Raw genomic sequence first — 18,551 nt, 5'->3', positions numbered from 1 at the left:
TTGACAAAACACCTATTCAAATCATAGCTAGCTACAGACCTCCAACCATGACACAGGACACCCACTCCACCTATCTGAACTTACTTGAATCCATCAAGATTCAACCCTCTACCCTGATCCTGGGTGACCTTAGCTACCCAACCATAGAGTGGAAGACCTATTCTAGTCAAACATGAATGCTCAGAGATTCCTCAACTTCATCAATGCCAGTACATTATATCAGCTGGTTGACACCCCTATGAGAGGTGAAAACGTCCTGGACCTAGACCTAACCAACATGAGTAGCTACTGTTGCACCCCTACAGTGTCATCATCCTTGGTAAGCTCTGACCATAAAACAATCACTTTTGAAGTCAGCATCTCCCCTGACCCCCCCCCCCCCTTGTCAGGGTCAAATGAAAAAACTTTTCCAAAGATGACTACAATCTCCTCAGAGCAGGTATAAGCAGCTTCACAGCCATCATCCCTTCAGTTAGAACTAGCACTAATGCCCAAGCCTACACCAAAAAACTATATGAGCACATACCTGACAGGACCAAATCATCTTTGTCAAGGAAGAGTAAACCTGTCTGGTAGACAGCAACAATAAACAATCTCTATAATAAAAGGAAAAAAAATTGCTGGATCCAAGTTGGAAACAATCTCTCCTTTGTCTGAACAAGCAAATAAGGTCACTGGTGAAATCCTGTAAGGCAAGCTTCGAGCCCAAATTGGCCACATCCACTAAGGACAATCACAAGGCCTTCTTCACATATGTCCACAATCTCAAAGGTAATACCCAAATCTGCTCTGAATTGGTGGTCAATAACACCACATTCACAAATGCCATAGATATAGCCAACCTGCTGGCAGACAAATTCAATGAAAACTTCACCCCCTGTCCACCCCATCAATAAACCAGGACATGCCCTGCACCTGCACCCCCTCCCCTAATCACCAGGGAGCAGGTTCTTAATGCTCTCTCAAAGGCAAAAAATACAGTCTCCATGGGACCTCATAACATCTGTGGCTGTATCCTATATGAACTCAGGTGTGAGCTCTCAGCTCCAGTAGACACCCTATTCAATCAATGCCTGAGCACCGGCTTTGTTCCAGCTGAATGGAGGACAGCCACTGTCATCCCTCTACACAAAGGTGGAGCGTCCACTGACCCAGGCAATTATAGGCTCATCAGCCTAACTAACCTGATCTGGAAGGCCAGGGAACCCATTATCATGGACCTTATAAACAAGAACATTGGCAACCTCCAAATGCTTGACCCCACACAATTTGGTTTTGTCAAAGAGAGACCTTGCCTGTCAAAAAATTGTTCAACTTTTTCAAAACTGTCACCAAAGCCATGGACAAGGGGAAGATGGTGCACACCACCTACCCTGACCTAGCCAAAACCTTTGAAACTATTCCCCACTCAGATATAATAGATAAACTCTCTCAGTTAGGCATCAATCCATATGTTACCAGATGGATAGCTAAATGGCTCACTGATAAAACCAACTCAGTTAAGTAGGGAAAGCCACCTCTAGTAGTATACCCGTAACAAGTGTGTACCCCAAGGATTAGTCTTGAGACCTCTACTGTTTGGGATATACTTTTCTGAGGTGAAAGCCAAAACCAGTGGTCTGTGGCTGACCAAGTTTGCAGATGACTGCAAGCTGAGTGCTGTCTTAAATTCCCCTAGTGATGTGAATCTCCTCTAAGAGGGCCTTATCCAAACTAATGGCTGGCGCTAGAAGCATGGCCTTAAACTTAATCGCAAGAAATGTATCATTATCCCATTTGGGGAAAATGGCATCCCCACTAGTTAGCACATTAATAACAATGTACTAAGCATGCCATTATTTGTGAGGGACTTGGGCATCCAGGTTGATAGCAACCTCACTTTTGACCACCACATTGCCTCCATTGTACAGAAGGCTTTCTACATGGCCCACCTCATAAATAAGGATATTTCATTTAGGAAGAAGGAGGTCATAACATCCCTGTACTCCTCCATTATCAGATCCATTATTGAGTACAATGCCCCCTTCAGCATGTACCTTGCCAAGCACATAGAGCAGTTAGAAAGACCACAGAGGTTAATGACCAGGAAAATCCAGGATCTCAAACACCTATCCTATACACGAAATAAAAAACGAAAATCCAACTAGGTAACACCTGACCAGTGGTATCGTCAGCAACACGCATCCACAAGGGCTCGGACAACAAGAGATCTGTAATCTTCTGTTTTATTAAATACAATATACACCAAAATATAAAAACAGCAACAACGGATGGTTAAGCGCTTTCGTCTGTAACACATCAGACTTCCTCAGAACCATATTTGCTAGTACACCATCTTATTTAAATAAATTTTGGCGCCAATGTTCTCATGACACCATATAATTTCTTAAAGGAATACACTGTATGAATGTTGTCCTCAGTGCATAAATCTACAAGTGCTTGTTCATTTAAATATCAAAACATCGCTGATGCTCTAAAAACTAAAAAGTTCTTTAACGTCAATTAAAAGTACAATCCACTCAATGGAAACAATACAATACACAATATGTGCAAAAACAACACCATATGTAAAATAATTATATTTTTTAGTTTTAGGTACGCCATCATAGACCAAATTGAAATGGGTAGTAGTGAAGGTAATTGGAAGAATAGACTATCAGCACTTGAAAGTAGATGGCAGATCCTTTGTGATGCTACAACTTACCCTGGGTTAAATGACTTTATAAGTATAAAACCTTTCCTACAGTTAGACATGTGAGTGCTAGTCAGGCTACTTACATACTCACATATTTTTAGAGATACAGAACGTCATTTGTTTACATATTTTGGAAGTGTGGTTTTGTATTTATATGTACATCTATTTACATATTTTTTTATCATATGTTCACATATTTATTATGATTGGGCACAATTTGTACTTTTTATACTTTTTACAATTACTAGGCATTTTACATACATTATTCACAGAGTATATATATTTTAACTACTTTCCTCCATCCATGTACTATAGTTTTCATTTTTTACCATCATTTTTCATCTTTGTTTATCCTAGGAACCTTATAGTTTAGGATCTAGTTATTTCAAAACTTACAGTTACCCATTACATTTCATACTGTAAAATTATAAAAGTGTTAGAACAATGTTATTAGCAATTTATATATTCTTGTTATAATTCTACACTAAGTTGTTCATGTAAGTCTTTTAGTGAATGGTAGATCTATTCGGAGCATTAGTAGGTAGTTAATTAACATGTATTTTTGTATTTTCCATTCACAACTTATTATTTCACAATTTGTACACACAATGAATATTTTTATGAATATTTTTATGTTTGTAGTAACAAATTTGGTTTTTAAATTGGTAGTTTAACGGCAGTAGACACAAGGGGGTAGTTTTAGACAGTTGCATATTGTGGTTTTTACATTTTTTCATAACATGCATTGCTTACATAAATTATTTTACATATGGTGTTGTTTTTGCACATATTGTGTATTGTATTGTTTCCATTGAGTGGATTGTACTTTTAATTGACGTTAAAGAACTTTTTAGTTTTTAGAGCATCAGCGATGTTTTGATATTTAAATGAACAAGCACTTGTAGATTTATGCACTGAGGACAACATTCATACAGTGCATTCCTTTAAGAAATTATATGGTGTCATGAGAACATTGGCGCCAAAATTTATTTAAATAAGATGGTGTACTAGCAAATATGGTTCTGAGGAAGTCTGATGTGTTACAGACGAAAGCGCTTAACCATCCGTTGTTGCTGTTTTTATATTTTGGTGTATATTGTGTTTAATAAAACAGAAGATTACAGATCTCTTGTTGTCCGAGCCCTTGTGGATGCGTGTTGCTGACGATACCACTGGTCAGGTGTTACCTATCCTATACAGACAGGCTAAAAGCTCTGTTCCTCTACTCAGTCTCATACAAGCTGTTCAGAAGTGACCTGTGTCTGGCATACAAGGCCATCTCAGACCCAGCCTTGATGGAGTTGCTGCATATCAATAAGACAAACTCCACTCAAGCAACCCACATGCAAGGCCTTAACTTGGTCAGTGACATTAATAGAACTTGTTGGCGAGACAGATTTGTGTCCCCAAAGACTCCCCCATCTGTGGAATAGAATCCCACTCCATGTCAAGCAGAGTACCCCTCTAGTCCTCTTTAAGAGGAACCTGGACGACTGGATAGGAAACAGAAAATATATCCCTGGGATCCCACCTGTGTCCCAGCTGGACAAGGGAAACAGGTGCTGACTTTGAGGGAATATGTGTGAAATTCTTGACTAGGTTTATAAGGGCCTCTGGGCCAGTAGCCTAGTATCATCCTATGAACCTATGAACCTTTGAACAAAGAGTTTTGTAGCAGGGAACTAAAATCATTCTGCATACAACCAACTGCAGCATCACCCACAGTACTAACAAAACATATGACAGTTGTTTGTAAATGTATTAATTTCAAATGCAGTGCACTGAGTGATCACACAACCATTTGTGACTATTGCTTGGAAAAACACAGCTCTGTATTATCTGTCTGGGTTTTTTGCTCATTCTTGTCTTATCAGAGCAGTACTCTGAGACATGCAATCCGTCAGGCATTCTGTATCATTGCCCTTAAAATGTGTGAGGATATTAAATGGCAATAATATTCAGTTGTCAAGAAATGAAGGGGAGGTTGGATGTTACTGAACAGAAACTGCGAAATGTGCACTGTTTACTTACATTTAAAACCTTGATAAAATTGCTTCTACAGTTTGTAAGTCTAACCTGGCTGACACACCCACAGGAGGTAGGTCAGTCTGTATTGCTGTTGTTTTCCTTCTCCTTACCTGTAATCATTAACAGTTGTAATCCATGGAGGGAATATCTGCACTATGTTTACATCAGCTGCACAAAACAAAGTGATTGGGATTCAGCAATTCTAATGAGTTCACAACACATTTGCATCTTTATCATGCTCACAGCCCTGAAATCTACACAAAAAGGAACTGTGTTGCCAGTGAACATGAAGGTGAGGAGACTTGTTTATGTGGATAAAACAGAAGAGGCTATTACTTTGGATTATATCTGCGCAGAAGACTACTGACCTTGAGAAGGTATGCTTGCATATTTCAGATATATACTGCAGATGCTGAAATGTCATTAAGAAAAATTTGTTAATATATATTTGTATTAGCAGATGCTACTTTTATCTGTATGCATTTCTTAGAAGTGTACTGATGGCATGGGCATGTATGTCATGACATTTCACTTTCTTAGATGCGCAGCCTTATAACTGTCATCACAACTGCTAATGTTACAACTGTGTTTCGGTGTACTGTCTTCTATTGTTATTTCTCTGAAATGGTAAATTTCTTATAGTCTCAATGACACAGGTGTGTTAGCCTTCTAGGATGGACTATACACACTTCTATGGGAGCATTGGCCACAGGTACACATGATTGGCAATAGCTTAAAATGGAATGTTCTGTGTTAAATCTGTAGACATGTTTCAAGGACAGTTCATTTGATAGCACTTTTAGCATTTCACTGATGGTTTGTTAGCAAAATGTGTCATTTGTTCTTTTAAGTGTGGGAAGCAAAGTTGCCTTTCTGTTTTAGCACAAACAATGACATGTTGCTGTTGTTACTCTCCATCTTTTGCATCCAACTTTGCTTTGTGTGTGAATGGAACATGTTGCAACCACACAATTCTTTTTTTATATTTCAATATCTTGACTGCTTATGTGGGTAATAGTGAAATGCTACCTTTAAGGTTGTTGTTGTGTCTTTCGGCTTTTCCCGGTTAGGGGTCGCCACAGCGGAACTCCGGTCCACTAATGATTGGCAGTTGATTTTTACGTGCTGAGTTGCCAGCCCTGACGCACAACCTTCAACGAAGGTACGCCCATTTACGCCTGCTCTAGCTGAGAATTGAACCGGACAGCGTCTTACTGTAAGGCGACAACACTACCGCAGCACCACCACCGAGGATCAGTAGGAAATGCTACCTTTAAGGTATTATCTGGAAACAGAACTTTTATACTTATGAGTATTATCCTTCTGTTGTGTTTTATATCACCTATGACTATAGCACCCAGTTGTCACAATCCCCAAAAACCACCCTTCAGTGACACTGAGAATCAGATTATCATAGAAGCTTTTGTTTTATTTATTTATTTATTTATTTAACATTTGTTACCGGGAAAGTCCAACTGTACACAGGTTCTTTTTCAGCAGAGGCCCATGGAGAAAAGCTCCATGAGTAACAGTAAATTTTCATGCACACATTACAATAATCAAAAAAGTATAAAGTAAACAAAATGTAGTGTACATAAAAACATACAATTTTTTTACATCTTGACAACAAAACCTAGGCTTTAAACATAGCTAGCTAGTACTATTTGTAGGTATGACTTATGTCAAGATATAAGGTTATGAGAGGTCAGTAGGAACAAAGTATTAAACACGGGGGGAGAAGTTGGATATGTTTTGGGTATACTGTGATGTACACATTGTACAGTCAACATCGTGCCTTTCTGCTTGAGCTTGGACATGAAGATATGTCAGGCAGAATTTGGTATCAGATAGTTGTTGAAGTGAATGCAGTAGGCTACCATAGCAGGACTTAGGATCATGTGCACCATAGAGCCACTGACATGATTCCATCTGCATGAAGGAGAACAGCTGCAGTGGCCTGTGTAGAGATGTGTACCAGGGGAAAGTCTACTACAGAGCCACCGCTAACAGCAAATTAACCCTTTCCACTGCCAGGGATCTAGACAGCTCTGAGAAAAGTACAGAAAAGCATGTCCTTGACACTGGTGCTACTGTTTTAAGGAAAACAAGGATATCCCAGGAGGAGCTTCCAGATAGGATTAAGTATCTCAGTTGTTAAATACTCTTATATAGTAAAACATTGACAGCAGTATGTAAGTTCTGTTTAGCAAAAAAATTGTTTAGGGAGGGCTGTAGATTGCTACAGTTAAAAACACTTTCTGATTGATTACGCATGGACTTAGGTTGGACTTGTCATCCAAGTTCTTGTTAAAAGTATCATTAAAGGACACACGAAGGACAAAAGGTTTTACCCCTTGTGTTACTGTTAATTGTAATGATGTTGTCCTCACCTTTTTCTTAACTTCTTCCAGGACCATCATCCATGGGAAGCATAGCACCAACTGCACATGGTAATTCAAATATCCTTTTTGTCAGTAGTGATGAGCAGTTCAAAGAATTTATATATTTTATCAATAAGTGTGATGTGGGTTTCAGGACTGTTATGTGTGTTGCTGTACTGTCTGTAGTAGTGGTACCATTGTTAGTTAGTTAGCATATATTTAGTAGAAAGAAAGGTATAAACTGACACATTATTAAAATAAAAATAAAAATAAAAAGTCCACCAATGATAAGCACTTTCATCCCACAAAAAGAGACTTCATCATATGAACTTTCAAATATAGACTTTAAATACCTTTCCCCAATTTCATCCCCCTAGGTAATCAATTAAGTAAGTAATTAAGTACCTGACTTGACAAAAACCCTTAAAGCCCTGTTGCTGTAATACAAAGAATTAAATGAAAATACATAAATACATATAAAAATATACACATATCCATTTTCCATTCCAACTCCTCTCTTTAAACCCAGTTGTTGAGTCATTGACATTTTAATTCCAATGTGAATCAAATTAAACAAGCATTCTAAAAACAATGAATCAAAAAGTTGTTACAAAAGTTCCAAATGTTCATATAATAGCTGCATTCTCATTCAAAATTTGTTTCAGGGACGTCTGTTTATTTAATCCAGGGGGGAAACATGGCATTCAGCCTGAGCTGCCCATATCAATTCTCTCTTCAGTAATAGCATTTTCCAGTCACCACCTCTAGGATTCATAAGTTGACAGGTTCATAGGTAGGTACTAGGCTATTGGCCCTAGGGCCTATATAAGCCTAGTCAAAAAGGTACCCTGGCTTTTGCCACCCAAGAAAATTATTTTCCTGTGCCCCTGTCAAGCAGAGCCACAGAGGTGATCCCTGGGGTGAATTTCTTATTTCCCATCCAGTCATCAAGATTTTTCTTGAAGAGTGCTAATGTGGAGCTTTGTTTGATATAGATAGGTAGTTTATTCCAGAGTATGGGAAGTCTCTGGGACAGGAATCTATCCTTACAGTGTGTTCTGTTTATTGTAGTGACAAGGTTTAGGTCCCTAGAGCATGTAGCTCAGAGGGATTGGGATTTCTTTAAGTGGAGCATGTCCAGCAGCTCTGGGTTTGACATAGCTTTTTATGTTAGGCAGAGATCGCTTCTGAGAAGGTGATATGCGGTGGAGTAAAGCTGGAGTTTTTCGAGACGGTCTGCGTAGGACATCTGTTTGAGGCTGGTAATCCTCTTTGTGAGGTATTTCTGTGGCCTTTCCAGTTATTGTAGATGTCTTGTGAGGTACATACCAAAAGGGGCGTTGTACTCTATAATAGGTTTAATGAGTGATGAGTAGAGGGGAACAATTACCTCTTTTTTCCTGGATGAGAAACCTTTTGTAATGAGGTGTGACACATAGAAGGATTTTGTGACTACTGTGGTGATGTGATTATCAAAAGAGAGACTACTGTCCACCTGTGTACCAAGGTCTCTTATCACTCTTTTGGTATTAAGTAGACTACCACCTATGTGGTAGCTCATGGGTACAGAGTTTTTACCAAAGGGGATGACAATGCACATTTTGGCATTGAGCTTGAGACCATGGCTTTGACACCAGGCATCTGTCTCAGTGAGGCCCTTTTGTAGGGTGTCCACATCGTTAGGAGTTTCAATTATGGCTCCTAGTTTGCTGTCATCTGTGAGCTTCATTAGCCAAAGACCTTCTGTGTTAACCTGTACTTCAGAAAAGTAGCTATCAAACAGGAGAGGACCCAGGACTGAACCCTGTGGTACTCCACTTGTCACTGGTATGAAGTCGGATTTGGAGTCTGTTACTTTCACAGTGTGGGTTCTGTCATGAGCCAGTTGGCAACCCATCTTGTGATATAGGGATTTATACCTTGTTTAGTGGGTTTATCTATAATTCCAAAGTGGGGGATGGTGTCAAAAGTCTTGGTTTGATCTAGACAGGCTGGGTGAACCACCTTACCCTCATCTACGTCTTTGTTGACTGCTTCAAAGGAGTCTATCAGGTTTAGGAGACATGATCTGCCTTTTATAAACCTGGACTAGGTGGGGTCCAGAGTTTGGAGATTACTTATGTCTTTGTTTATAAGTTCCATGATTTTATGTTCCATGGCCTTGCAGACCAGGCTCATTAGGCTAATGGGGCGGTAGTTCCCAGGGTCTGTGGTGGCTCCCCCTTTGTAGAGTGGGATAACTATCAGCGTGCATCATTCAGTGGGCACAAAGCCTGTGATGAGGCTATGATTGAACATGGTGCTTAGATGGGGTACCATTTCATTCTGTAGTTCATGTAGAACACAGCCTGGGATGTTGTCATGTCCCATGAATGCTGTGTTCTTGGCTTTGGAGAGTGTGTTTTTTACCTGTGCAGCCATGATTACAGGAACTTTGCATTCTTCCGGTATAGAGATTAGCCCTTTAGGGGATGAAAGGGGGGTAAAGTTAGCACTGAACCTATCTGCTAGGATGCTGGTAATATAAGTTGGTTCTGTATATTTAGTGCCATTGTGCTGTAACTCAGAGCAGATCTGAGTGTTGCCATTGAGATTATTGACATAGCTATAGAATGCTTTGTGGTTGTCTTTGGAATCAGTGGTGATTTTGTTTTTGTAACTAGCTTTGGAGGATTTTATAAGTGATCTCAGCTTCTTACTGAGGCTGTCCAGAGAGTTCCTCCAATCATAGGATTTTACTCTTTTTGCAACAGTGGAGTTTGTTTGTGGCAGGGAACCATCAGATTGGCTTCCTTTTTTGGAGGATAGCATCTTGGTTCTGTTAGGGATAGCATGATCCATGCACTCATGTAAGTGCTTATAAAGTGCATTTGTGTAGGATTCAACAGTCGTACCTCTATTGTCCATCTGCATGGGTGTCGTGAAGTTTGGCACTACTGTCTTAAGAAGCATGAGGTTGGCTTTGGAGACATTTTTTACATTAGTTTCCCTAATGGGGGTGGAGATGGGGTGTGGGGGTCTAGGATGGTTAGCTTGTGGTCAGATCTGACCAACGAGGTATTGATCTCTGGTGTGGAACACTGGTCGCCCATATTGGTAATGACCAGGTCTTGGATATTGCTGCCCCTGGTGGGGGTGTGGATAAGTTGATCTAAGGCGTAATTTATGAATTCCAGAAAACGTTGAGCAAAAGAGTTGGTACATGAGTAGTTTTCCTGGTTAACGGTGGGGTAGTTGAAATCGTCCATTATTAGGGTGTTGGGTTGTACCCTAATATTTTCCAGTGTATCAAGAAATGAGGATTGGGAATCCTGGGTCATGGTGGGGGATCTTTAGCAAGTTACAAGTTGGACTGTGGTCTTTCCTAGAGTTAGTTGCATTTGGATAATCTCTGATGCATTATGCTGAACAACTGGCCTGGAGGTGTGGATATCCTTAATGAATATGGACATGCCTCTGCCTTTAGTGTTTTGGTCCAGGTTAAGTGACCGAAAGGTGTGGTATGAATTATAGCCTGGTAATGCAGGGGTGCTCTCTGGAGCCTTGAACCAGGTCTCTGTCACTGCACAGATGTCGATGTTCTTCACTTTAAGGAGTGCCTTGAGTGAATGCATTTTGAGGTTTAAACTTCTAGCATTGAGTAGCATTACCCTCAGATTTTGTGTGCTTGTACCTGCTATGGTGGTGAATTTGTCATTTGTACCTTGCCTAAAAAGGCACTATAGGGGTGGCAAGAGCCTTAGCCAGTATCTGGAGTCCCAAGAGTGAGAAGTGCAGGCCATCTCTGGCAAAGCATCATGGTCTGTCGATCATGTCATCCCAGGCAGACAGATACTGGATCCCCTTAGAATGACACCAGAAGCTTAGCCAATTGTTGAAGTCAATCATTTTGTCCTTGTACTGTGGTATCATCCTGGGTGATGGCAGGATGCAACTCAGGGCTAGGGTCATACCTGCCTGGGCTACAAGATCGGAGAGCTTCTCCATGTTTCTTTTCATGTAGTCCAGGGAGGTACGTCTCAGGTCATTCACACCAACATGGACAATGACAGAGTCATATTAGTACTTGTTGTGGAGTGACCTGAGTGCACGCATTATGTGGCAGATCCTGGCACCCAACAGGCAGCTGACAGTAACTTTCTCCTTGTTTAGCCTGGTGAGTAGAACATCAGTGTGCCTGAATGTAGACTCAGCTATGACTAGAGTGTTGGGTACTTTGTTATACCTTATGGGCTGTGGTTGAGAGGCACACTGAGTTTGTGGGCTATGTGTCATTTGGGTTGTGTTGGGGGGTGGAGGTTGCTTGTGTTTCTGCTTTGGAGATCTCTGTTGCTTGAGAAGATTTTTATTGAGAGCCTCCGCAAATGTAGTTGTGTGTTTTTATGCTTCTATGTGTCTGTTTTGGTGGTGTAGGTTTTGAGGGACTATGTGATGAGTATGGTGAGGTGCAAGTGTTTATCTTCTCCTCTTGACTGTCTAGTCCAGTCTTGGGTGAAGAGAGCTTTGCTTCCAGTTTGGCTATATAAGTGCATCTCTCACAGGTTGTAGTGCTGGGTGGTAGGAGGAGATGGTTGTCTGTGTACACGAGGCAATTGTGGCATTGCCCCAAGATGCCCAGATTCATCAGGTAGACAGGAGAAAACACAGGGAACTGACCCTTAGACATGCCTGGAGAAGTGCTTATTTCTTAAGTACTAAAAACTGTTTTCCTCAGGACAAGTGAGGAAAGTTGAGTGCTGTAGTAATTTGTAGCTCATTTAGTGCTTACAACGAGTTCTGAACAAGTGCTGAGATCAAAGAAACAGATTTGAGTGCTAAAACTAAAAAACTGGCTAGTTCTAAGGGAATTTGAAAAGCAGACTTTATGGCGCCAGGCACAGTTTAACCCTACCTAAACAGAGATGCATAAAGTGTAATTTTTTTTGCCAAATGTAAAATAAGTGAAATTATTTGTATAGGGCACTAGTCTCCTTTTTCATAGTTATGTTGTACACGTGTTCATATATTCTAGTTTTTAAGGCTTTTTCTGTCTTTCCTATATAGAAATGTGGACAGCCTTCACATTTAGCTAAATAAATTAACTTACAAGTGCCACAATTTCCATTTTTGAAAACAACCCTACACTGTAGCTCATTTTCCAACCTCAAACTATTTTCCTTAACTATAGATAAGCATTGCTTACACATGCCACATGGACCTGTCCCCTTATTTGTAGATGTGATGACTGTGCAATATCCTTGTTTTCTATATTTTGGATTGAGAGATACATAGTTGAATCTGATGCTCAGGGTGAATAAATAACTTAGTGCTTGCTATATCTGTATTTGTGATGTTGTTTTTCTATTTGTACCTTTGACATATTTTGGTCATGGAAAGTTAGAAAGTTAGAAAGTTGATAGAATCAAACATGCTTTGGATCAGTATTCTTAATGATCTTGCAAGGATCGTGAAGTCTAAAACTGAAATGTGTCTCATTACTTTCTAACTTTTCTCTTTAATGATTTTCCAGTACAAAGGTATGTTGCTAAACTGAGGACATTTTGTAACCATCAGTACTTGAGGTTTGACTGTGTGAATCTTTGATGCCTGAGGCCTGCTACTTGATAATGGACACATGTAGTCACATAAGTCTCTGTTTTCACATGAGAAAGTCATTTCTGTACAAATCACACACATTTTACTTGCTTACTTTACCAAGCAACAGCATACAAGGATATGCCAGTCATTCATATTATTACACAATAAACTTCAGGCCGAAAAACTACCTTGTAAATCCAGCAGTTGCAACAGGTTTAGTGCAGGGATGACTCTGTCTAATGCTGATAGTACACATTTATTACATGGGTATCTAAAAGTTGTGAGTATTGCTTGGCATCAATGTTACTATATGTATGTGCAAGGATGAAGGTTTTAGCCCCATAGGTGGTGAGTGAGTGTGCTGTGTGTTGCATCTTAGCTAATGAAAGAGCATATTGAGCATACCTACATCTGCCTTCACCCATAGCAGCTGCTGGTTCCCCCCTCCAACTCCTCACCTGTGTGTGGCTGTGGTGACCTTGCGATTGGTGATGGGATGTGTGCCCCTTCCCCTTGTTGATCCCACTGAAGCTGCATTCTTAGGATGATGCTGTGTAGCATGGTACAAATGGTGAATATTTCAGTACATGTATGTGGATTGTACTGCCATGCTCCCCCAAATGTATCTAGGCACTGGAACTGTGACTTCAGCAGCCCATACACATGGTGTATGATATTTCTGGTTTAAGCATGTGCCTCATTGTGGCATTTTTCAATGGGTGTATGTGCATTTCTGATGGACATCATCAGCCATGGTTCAAGTGCATAACCTGCATCCCCCAGTAAATTACCTGTGGGATATCCCCCCTAGTGAACATCTGATACAGTTGGGACGTGTGCCAGATATGAGTCGTGGTAACTGCCTGGGTTGCCAGCACACATATTCAAGATGATTCCCTTGGCATTATGCACAACTTGGCAGTTAATACAGTGGAAGCTCTTCTTGTTAATCTAGAGCCTTCCCTTTTGTCTGGGTGGTGCCTTAATTCTATATGTGTACAATCTATTGCATCCAGTACTTCAGTGTAGTGTGCTACGGGGTAGAACTTCTACATATTTCTGCCTCTGTCCTCAGGAGTACGGGGAAAATATATGTGGTCGCTAGCATGTTGGAGCATAGCATTCAGGAATTGATGGAGGATCCTGGATACTGATGCCTGTGACACCCCCCAGCATGTCTCCTGATGGTCTCTGAAAGGTTCCTGTAGCTAAAAGTCTAAATGCTAGATATACCTTTGTCTCCACTGATAAGGTTTCCCCTCAGTTTGCCCTGGTTCTGAACTTAGGATGACAGAGGTTGCGGAGTTCCTGTAGTGTGTCTATCCACCCTGTAGCACTCTACAATTTCCACATCATGTAGATTGTTATAAGACAAACGGAGCCTGAAAACTCTTCTCATTTTTAGCCATGGTGTATTAGCAGCAGCAGCAGCATAGACTTCACCCTGTTGCACATACACATGAATTAAAGTAACAGCAGCCCCTAACACTGTTTCTGTATAGACTCCTTTCTGTGGTTGTATTCCAACAGGTTTTGGAATTCACAGGGAAAACCAGAACTCAGTGTACATGGTTGCTTTGTAGCTTATTAAATAGCCACAATGTTTTCCTTGTTTGCACACCCTCTTAGTGAAACCAAAACTGTGCTCTGTCATATACAGGTCATGATGCAATGTGCACACGGTATAAACGGACCATGTAGGGTTTATTGAATCTGGCAGCCTATCTGTATTTATAACTGTATACTGCTTTTCACTGCTAGTTTGTAAATGAAATTTGTACATTACCCTATTATTGTATAACACTCCTACAGAAATCAAATTGTATTAACCTCTGCCTTGATTGCAATACCATTTGAATGATTCTAAAACCCCATTTCTACAGTTAAGAAACTGATTCTTTTTTTCTGTCTGCAAATTCTTCATAATTTTTGTAACTGTAACGGAGCTTTTCTCCCTGAGCCTCCACTGAAAATAGGCCTGAGTGCCCAGTCTGACCATCCTGGTAAAAAGAAGGCAATATATAAATAAATAAAGAAATCTCAGCGCACGTATAACATTATCATATATCCCTCAGATGCCAAATAATCTCTTTTGTTCATCTTACTTGTTTAAAATGCACCTGTGTATATATCTTGTAACTTTTGATTTATGTCTATACCAACATTTCTCCTTTTCCTTTTAGAGTGTCCAGTCCACCTGCAGCATGTCTTTTGTATGTGGGAAGAAACTGAAGAACCCAGTTGAAACCCAAGCAATCGCAGGGGGGAAATGAAGACTGCACAGATGGCAACCCAGCCAAGAATCGAACTGGAGAACCTCTTGCTGTGAGTGTCTTTACTTGTTCCAACCATATACGTTTCTTTTTATAAAACTTTAGGTCATTGTCCATGCTGGTGAGAATGACCTGAGATGTACCTCCCTGGACTACATGAAAAGAGACATAAAGGAGCTCTTTCAGCATGTAGCCCAGGCCGGTATGACCCTGACCTTGAGTAGCATCTTACCCTCACCAAGAATGATGCCACAATATGAAGACAAGATGATCAATTTCAACAATTGGCTTAAGTACTGGTGTCATTCAAAGGGGATCCAATGCCTGTCAGCTTGGGATGATATGCTCGACAAGCCACGATGCTTCTCTAGGGATGGCTTGCACCTGTCACCCCTGGGCTTTCGGATATTGGCAAAGGCTCTTGCTACCCCCATAGTGCCTTTTTTAGGCAAGGCTCAAAAGACAAACCCACCTCCATAGGTATCACAAGAGATAAGAAACTAAGAGTAATGCTACTCAACGCCAGAAGTCTAAACCTTAAGATGCATGCATTCGAAACTCTCCTTAGCATGGAGAACATTGATATCTGTGCAGTAACAGAAACCTGGTTCAGGGCTCCCGAGAGCACCCCAGCACTACCAGGTTATACCTCATACCATGCTTTTCAGCCCCAAAACTTGGACCGAACCACAAAAGGAGGGGGAGTATCGATATTCATCAAAGATAACCACCCCTCCAGGTTGGTGGCAAAGCACAAAGCATAAGAGTCTATCCATGTGCAACTAACAGTGGGTAAAACTGCCTTCCAGTTTATAGCCTGCTACAGACCACCCTCCCAAACCCAGGAACCCCACTCGGCCTTCCTGAGAACACTGGAAAATATGAAGGTCTCTCCAAACACCATTATATCGGGCAACTTCAACTACCCAAACGTAGACTGGGAGCATTACTCTAACTCCAACACCCTAGCCCAAAGGTTCCTAGAATTTATAAACTCAAATGCTATGGAACAACTTGTTAGCACTCCCACAAGAGGGGAAAACATACTGGACCTGATCATCACCAACATGGGGACTCTATGCTCCAGACCAGAAGTGTATCCCTCACTGGTAAGATCAGACCATAAACTAATCTCACTGGATATTCACATCCCGACCCCACCCCCTGCCCAGAAAACCACAGTGAAAAACTTCTCTAAAGCAAATTTCACACTCCTCAAAACCGAGGTGGAATCCTTCAAAGCCCCCGGGCCTGTGGAAAATATGGCCCAGACTGCAGAATCCTTTATAAATGCATTCTATGAACACCTTCAGGAATGCATGGATCATTCGATCCCAAATAAAACCAAGACCCAATCCTCCAAAGGCAGACGTCCTGTCTGGTGGACCCCAGTCATAAACAAACTATACAATAGAAGGAGGAAGCTACTAAATGATAGAGCAAAATCCCAAAAAGGGAAGGCATCACTGATCAGTATTAGCAAATAACTACGGGCACTCATAAAATTGTCTAAGGCCAGCTTTGAGAGAAAAATTGCACAGGACACTAAGGATAATCACAAGGCTTTCTTTAGTTATGTTAGGAACCTGGGTGGTAATTCCCAGATATGCTCGGCATTAGTCCAAAATGACAAAAAATACACTGAACCCACAGACATTGCCACCATCCTACCTGACAGGTTCAGCACAAACTCCCCCCCCCCCGCCACCAAAAGGGCAAATATCTATCCCAGCAGAGTGCTGCCCCCCTGACATCTCAGATGCTCAGGTAAGAACCGCCCTCTCCAAAGCAAAAAACACAGCATCAATGGGACCAGACGGTGTCCCGGGCTGTGTCCTACATGAACTCCAAGAAGAGCTAAACCCAAACATAAAACTACTGTTCAATCTCAGCCTTACTACAGGATATGTGCCCAAAGAGTGGCGTACAGCAGCAGTGGTCCCTCTCCATAAAGGTGGTGCCTCAACGGATCCTGGAAACTATTGCCCCATAAGCCTGACTAGCTTGGCCTGCAAAGCTATGGAAAGGATCATCATGGACCTCATAAATAAAGATATTGGGGAACTACAGACTCTGGATCCTATTCAGTTCGGCTTTGTTAATGGCAGATCCTGCCTCTTAAACCTGGTTGATTTCTTTGAAACAGTCACCAAGGCCATTGATGAGGGGAAGGTGGTCCACATAGCCTACCTGGACCTCGCAAAAGCCTTCGATACAATACCCCACTCGGGCATTATAGATAAGCTCACCAGCTTAAGTATAAACCCCTATGTCACTAGATGGATTGCAAACTGGCTCAAGGACAGAACCCACATGGTTAGAATTGCTGGAGCCATGTCAGACTCCAAACCAGTTACAAGTGGTGTCCCACAAGGCTCAGTCCTGGGACCTCTCTTGTTCGGTATATATTTCTCGGAGGTACAGGCCAACATGGAAGGACTGTGGCTGACCAAGTTCGCAGATGACTGCAAACTGGGCGCCATAATCGACTCTCCAGCCAACACAAGCATCCTCCAAAAGGGCCTCATAGAAACAGACAACTGGTGCCAGAGGCATGGCCTCAAGCTAAATGCCAAAAAGTGTATAGTCATCCCCTTTGGCAAAAACAAAGTGCCCACAAATTACCACATAGGTGGTAATCCATTAAGTACAGAAGAAGTAATTAGGGACCTGGGGACCCAAGTTGATAGCAATCTCTCATTTGACAACCACGTAGCCAAAGTGGTTAGAAAAACATTTTATATAGCCCACCTAATCATGAAGGGATTCACATCTCGATCGGGGAGGTCATCGTGCCTCTTTACTCATCCCTCATCAGGCCCATAATTGAGTACAATGCCCCTTTTGGGATGTACCTTACCAGACACCTGCAGCAGCTGGAAAGACCCCAAAAGTACCTCACCAAGAGGATCAAAGGGCTCAAACAGATGCCATATGCTGCCCAGTTAAAGAAACTCCAGCTCTACTCAGTGGCATACCACCTGTTCAGAGGCGATCTGTGCCTGACGTATAAAGCCATGTCCAACCCGGAATTAATGGACATGCTGCACCTCAGAAAATCCAAATCCCATCGAGCTACGCTCGAGAGACTTGAACCTCAGCACTGAAATAAATAGGACATGCTGGAGGGACAGATTCATAACCCAGAGGCTCCCTTCACTCTGGAATAAAATCCCAGTCCAGGTTAGGCAGAGTCCCTCATTGACTCTCTTCAAGAGGAATCTTGATGAGTGGATGGGAGATCATAGGTTTACTCCGGGTATCACTTCTGTGTCACTGTTAGACAGAGGCACAGTATACTAACCTCGAAAAAGGGCATAGCAAAATAAATTTAAAATGGGTGGCGAAAGCCAAACACATTCTGGCTAGGCTTATAAATGCCCTAGGGCAGATCGCCTAGTATGAACCTATGAACCTATGAACCTATAATCCTGTTAATACTGATACTGATGCTGAAATGTTAGCTTATACCTGTTGATGCTGTTTGTTTTGCTTTTGTATATTCATTAATACTGGAGCTTTTCTCCTCAGACCTTTGCTGAAAATGGGCTTGGACTTTTCAAAGTAAACAAATATAAATAAATAAAATGAATAAAT

This window comes from Protopterus annectens, chromosome 3.part0, assembly GCF_019279795.1.
Source record: "Protopterus annectens isolate FY-2018-M chromosome 3.part0, PAN1.0, whole genome shotgun sequence".
Taxonomy (NCBI): Eukaryota; Metazoa; Chordata; order Ceratodontiformes; family Protopteridae; genus Protopterus; species Protopterus annectens.
This window is presented reverse-complemented; position numbering follows the sequence as displayed.